The following is a 6,000-nucleotide window of genomic DNA, read 5'->3' as shown; positions in this document are numbered from 1 at the left end:
GCGAGGGACGCAGGCGGTGCGGCGTGGGGCTGGATGGGGGTGATGCTGGATGGGGGTGATGCTGGATGGGGGTGGTGTTGGTGGTGGTGGGCGGTGATGTTGGGTGTTGGGGATGGAGGGCTGGGTCGAAGCGAGAGGGATGGGGGGAGTAGAGTAAGGATCTTGGACACTGTGGGCCAGGAATGGAACGAGCGCCAAATTAATTAACCACGAAGCTGCACTCTCCGACCTCTGCATATCCACACACCCACTTTGCCGAGGAATGGAATGAGCAGCGGCGATATCGGTGGACATTTGGGGGGGGGGGGGGAGGTGGGAAAAAGGGAGAGCGTTGCAGGAGGTATCCATTAAGACTGATGAAGGATCCATGCGCTCATTCAGTCGGCGAGAGGGTGCGTGATTGGCGCCAACTTAACAAAAGGGTTAAGCAATTAACTCGTGTCCAAGGCGGCGGGTGCACATTATTTAACAATCTATCGAAGGACGCCTCCCTCCCACCACCTCCTCCCCCTCCATCTTTGCACCCTGCAGCGCACGCTGCGTATCATCTCTGACATGTTTGATGCACGCAGTAGCAGCAGCAGCATACAGTGGCACCGGCCTCTCTCTCTCTCTCTGTCTCTGCGAGCTCCCTGGGGAATTCTTTGCGATGACGTCAATCAGCCGGTGAGGTGCTCTGTCCAAGGTCGCGTTTTGTGCGGTGCGCGTGTGGTGAGCAAAGGAAACCCGGGGACTCGCTCTTGTTTTGTGCATCCGCACCCGGCGATCTTGCGCGCGGGGCTCGCGGATGCGCCGCGCATCATTTACCGCTGCAAAATCGTGCGCCGATAAAAAAAAAACATTTCCCGACGTTCGGATATCGTCAAAATGCACGCTGGGGTTTTTATTTTATTTTTTGGCAACAATAATTTTTTGAGTAATCAGCGCGCGTTCCTGTCCCGTGCTGCTAACACGCGCGCGCGCGCGCTTGCGAGTTGTCACCATTGGCAGACCCCGACGCACATTTCTGCCCCTTCTCCGCGACTCATCCACTCGCTCCCTCGTTATCCCGAATGCAACAAACAAAAAAACACGTCTCTATTTAAAATACACACATCTCTCATTTAGCCACAGTCCCTCCGTGCTCCCCTCGACCCTACCATCCCCCCCTCTCTCCCCCTCCTTCCCCCAATCCAGCCGGCTCCCCTCACGAAATCTGCGAGGCTCATGTAGCGCACATTCATCATCACCGCGCCGCCCAGTCGCCATGGCGACGCAATCTGCCTAATGAGCACATGGCGAGACGCCCGCTCGATATTTTGTTGCCCATCAGCCTCGCGTGCGACGTTCCCCACTCTTCTCCCCTCCCACGTGGCCTCCTTTCGCCCCCCCTCCCACCCTCCCCCTCTCTCACCCCCCCCTGCCCACTCGGCTAAACAAAAAATAAATCCCTGTGCGGATGCTGCCCTGAATCCCTGTGAGGCTTGTTGCTTGGGAGACGCGGTCGGATGTCCTCTGTGCGTTTCATGGCGACACCTGCACCCGGGGTCTTCCGCAATGGGATGGTTCGTGTTCCCTTTGGTCGCCTTATCATGTATCACTCTCTCTGTGTGTGTGTGTGTGAGCGCGAGGGGGTCCGTGCCGCCAACCTGCAGCGCCCAGTTCCTGTTGGCGTAGGTGCAAAGTTGACGCCCAGGTGTCCAAGAGTCACGAAGTGCCCCAAAAAACACTGAAGTTCGTTTTCGCCGCAGCCTCTTTTTGTAGCGAAAGCGCGGGCAATTGGTCGCCACGTTTGGCTCTCTCTCCTTTTCGCCTTTCACTTGCAGGGGGTTCGCATTCTGGAGGAAACGACTCTGAATACCCTTCCTCTTGTTTCTCCCCTTTCATTCTTCTAACAGCGCAAGGCGATCTCATTGGCGCTATATTTCGCAGATGACTATAGTTAATTCACAGTAAGGGACGATACTGCTTTGTGGCTCTTTCCAATTTGGTAATTTGAGAGTCATTTTCTATCTTGGCAAATGAGGCCCGTGACGACCTGCGCACTGTTTTTTGAACAACACGCTGTGACGCAGATTGTACGTACTGTCATTTTGTATTCGTATACCCGCAGAGTTAACCAGGGTAGCCGCTGGATTTCAACCGCGAATCTTTGCAACAAGCTGCAACTGTGCTCCTGCTTGGGCAATTCACCCCCTCCCCCCTCCTCGATTATCGGTAACGGAAGCTGTAAGGAGTGTTTCCAGTGACACATGTACACCTCTTTCTAAATCCACTGCTGGATGAAGGCCCGGCCCCCGTCGTGTGTGAAACTGGGTGGTTATTGGCCATATCTCACGACGTTGTCGCCATCTCTCACGGTGCTGCCATATAACAACAATCCAGCTCGCGTCTGCACAGCCCAGCTGATTTCATCGTTCCGTCTCCTCGTTTTATAGCCCCTCTTGGATGCGTTCCATTCATTGGCTGCCAGTCCGTTGCTATTCTTAACCGTCGGCCATCAAACCCCTTCTAGCCACGACACATCCTACCCAAAGCCCCGTGCTTATTCTGAACACTTCGATTTCCGTCTCTCACCTGCATACCTACTCTAAGCCGCGGGTTTTGTCTCTAAATGTTTCACGAGCAGTACAAGTGACGCCACTTCCTCATCCCCCTCCTCCTCCTCGCTTGAGAATGCTACTCTTCCCTCCCTCCCCCACCCACCACCTCACCCCACAGTTTGTATTTAATTGTGCAGTAGGCATCGTGCCACGAGATGAAGAACCTCCACGTCTTAATGCTCGCAGCGAGCGCAGTGACCTTGAGTGAGAGATCGGCTCTGACAGATGATGTCACGGAACGACGTCTGAAGCCGGTTAAATTCGTCGTATTCATGCACACTCGGAGCATACATATTCTGTGCCGTGCGGAGTGTTTTCGCACGTCAGTCAAACTTTTACATTTTCATCGTCCGAGCTAGATTATGACATAAAGTGACGACAAACCAAATAAATTTCTATTTAAAGCTTTCGTGACTGCAGGGATTCATCTTCTTGGTTCTTTCGGTAAAGTCACGTAGAAGGGAAATAATAAAAATAAAATTAAAAATAAAACATAAGAAAAATATTCTCAATTATTTTATTATTTTATTTTTTCTTATTTTATTATTTTCCTTCTATGTGACTTTACCGAAAGAACCAATAAGATGACAAACCAAATGTCACACGGCCGTTGGTGACTGGGCTAGCGAACCCAACACTGGTCCTAGCCTATCATTTTAAAAAATCGAGTCGGCCAGCTTGTGTCCTTGTCCCTTACTATATATGGCGACGTCTTGCCCTCTTTTCACTTTTTCGTCGGTTGTCAATTTTGGTGTAAAACGTTTAAAGTATTATAATAATAATAAAAAACAGGTAAAGGTGCAGCCCTGCAATTTCTTGCTCGCAACTGCTGTTGGATAGCGCCTCCGCGAGAGAGCCATCGTAGAGGGCATTTGGCCTCTTCCTCGACGCTGGTCAAACGTCTTGGAACAGCGGACAGCTCTCACACTCTACTGCAGCACACACACGACCTGTCCATCTACTGTCTGTGGTGTGCTCATTGTTATACTGCTCGCTGGACAGAGGTGGGGGGTGGGGGGGTCACGGGGTCGGATTGTACGACACTTTCACTATTGGTTAACCTGGTGCGCTGGGAGAGTGAATCGAACCGTCGACCGGCGGATTGATAACACTGGTCAACAACAACAACAAAAAAATCTGGCCTGGACTTTTGCAGCTGTTTTAGACTAATTTCAGGGTGCTGATTCCAAATGTGATCTCAGATTTGCTCTATCACATCTCATTTTTCTGCTATCGGCATACCCCATTTTCATTGATTTTACCCGAAATTAACTCTGTCACTTATGATTGCAAGTTGTTGCGAGTCAGTGACTGCTTTAGTGTTAAAATATGGTGCTGTATTTTTAGGATAGTGTGTTTATAATATCATTTTATGTAGATATCCACATTTATTTAATATTTTTCTTCTGCAGTTTTTATTGAAAATGCAATATATGTAATAGACAAAAACTGATGCCAGATTTGGAATCAGCACCCCAAAATTACATTAAAACCGTTGGAATACCTTATGCCAGAAAAAGTGTGGTGACCAGTGTAATCGCTATTGCAGCGCTAAGTGCAGTGTGCGAACAATTACGGGCACCGCTTGGGCGATATGTTCACTCCCTCGCCTGGCACGCAGAAGGTCGTAAGGTCGACCCCGACCGCGTCGTCTGTATATTTGGAGTTTGCGTGTCTCTATCCCTGTGGTCGAGTGGATTTTGTCTCCGGGTCCTCTGGGTTTTCCCTCCACATTTAGAATCAGCGCGTGTTTCGAGTATGTGGCTGCTATACATTTCCACGTGATAAGCCACTTCCTCGAGCTATCATTTGTGGCCGGGACACTTCCGAAAAAATAGCTATACAGCTCAGTGGACTTTGGTAAAATAAAAAAAACTGTTTAGTTTATGGTTTAGTTTATTACAACCATAATAAGGATGTATATAATGTGTCATGAAGTAAAGCGACCAAGCTCTAGTTTTCTCACCAGTTCGTCATGTACCGCTATCATTTCTCGTCATTGCACCTGTCCTGTCCTTTGGCTTGTCTTGGCCCTGGCCTATGAACATGGAAGCCGTCCCTTGGGTCTCCCTGCGGGAACCGTCAGTCACTTTGTTTGAGCATCGCGCCAACACCGCCCTCCTACGTCTAACTCTGGCGATAAAGCATCGCCATCGTTAGTCACAGATAACGACCAGTGTGATATGGACTGACCCCAAGTAGCAGCCACCGCGCCACGGCGTTTGCGTTAATTAGCGCTAATTAATTAGCCCCTGGTTTTACATTTGCACCACCGAAAAAAGCTCGCTTGTGCGCGCATGCACGCGCAGACTTGGGACCAAGACGTGGAAGATGAAGAGAGAGAGACAGAGAGGGAGAGAGAAGGGAAGTGAGAAGAGGGTGGGGAGAGGAGAAAGAGAGCGTGCAAATGAGTTTGGCATTTCTGCATGTGGCCACATCTGATCGTGGCGTTCATTAGTTTGCATGGAAATGACCTTTTTCATAAATAATTACCCGCGGCGCTGAACCAAAGAGATTCCCCGTTGTTTCGATTTTATGCCGCGTAATTAATACACATCTATATTATTTTAAGGATAAAAGTCTCGGCAGTTTTTTTTTACTTACTCGACCAAAGGAGCGGAGGTGGAGGATTGCGTTCGGGCGCTGCCCCATCCCGAATGTAAAAAAAACGAGAGGCGTGAACGCCGCGCGTCTGAATGGAGCGGTGTATGCACACTCATTCATGTGCGCGACGGAGATAACTCCCTGTCGGAGCTAGCTTAACAACTTGCCCCGTGTTCGTGGACCACAAGGAGGGTGGGCGGGTGGTTGGTTGGTTGGTTGGGAGGACGGGGAGGGAGACGGAGGGGCGAGTGGTGAAAGGAAGGGCGATGTTTGTCCGCACCGTGTCCGGCAGTTCGTCGCCTGCGGGTTGCGAAGGCGTCTGTGGGCACCGGCTGCACTCCACTCCGCACTTTCGTTTTGTGGGAGAACGACCGGGGGCAGTGGCGTACACACAGCATAGAGCTGGTGGCCGCCCCTGATAAGTCAATTTCTTAAGCGGGTGACCCCATAGAGTGATGTATCTCTTGAAGTACCCACTGCAAAGGCCACCGCTTGGGGTTTAGCAGTTTCTTTTTTTTTCACTGAGAATGCAATTTCGCTGCTGGTGAGCCTGGGATGTAAGTTACGTCTCATATGGCGCGGCAGGGCAGGTACCGCCATCGTCACTGGTAGATGTATTTTGCACAATGCCCGCTCTCTCAAATTGCTGCGTTTTAGCCTCCCGACGATCCACCTGTTGTTGCGAGCATGGCTCATCTGCCGTCCGTTGTTGTTGCAGGTTGGCTGACGTCAGCTGCCTTACAGAATCTTTCACAGGCCCAGTTAATCAAGTGAAGAGAGGCCGATTTTGACACAAATGATACCAGCCGTCAGC

At 50.6% G+C, this 6,000-nt stretch overlaps 1 long non-coding RNA gene across 1 annotated transcript in view; it reads left to right on the top strand.

Moving 5' to 3' along the window:
* The first annotated feature begins 607 nt into the window (after nucleotides 1-607).
* LOC144937013 (uncharacterized) overlaps nucleotides 608-6,000 on the top strand; it is a 106,129-nt gene continuing 100,736 nt past the window's right edge. Inside the window, exon 1 of the long non-coding RNA XR_013637550.1 lies at nucleotides 608-666. This is a non-coding gene — a long non-coding RNA (uncharacterized LOC144937013). The remainder of the gene's footprint in view (nucleotides 667-6,000) is intronic.

This window comes from Lampetra fluviatilis, chromosome 18, assembly GCF_964198595.1.
Source record: "Lampetra fluviatilis chromosome 18, kcLamFluv1.1, whole genome shotgun sequence".
Taxonomy (NCBI): Eukaryota; Metazoa; Chordata; class Hyperoartia; order Petromyzontiformes; family Petromyzontidae; genus Lampetra; species Lampetra fluviatilis.
The sequence above is the reverse complement of the archived record's forward strand: the minus strand, read 5'-3'. Positions and strand labels throughout refer to the sequence as shown.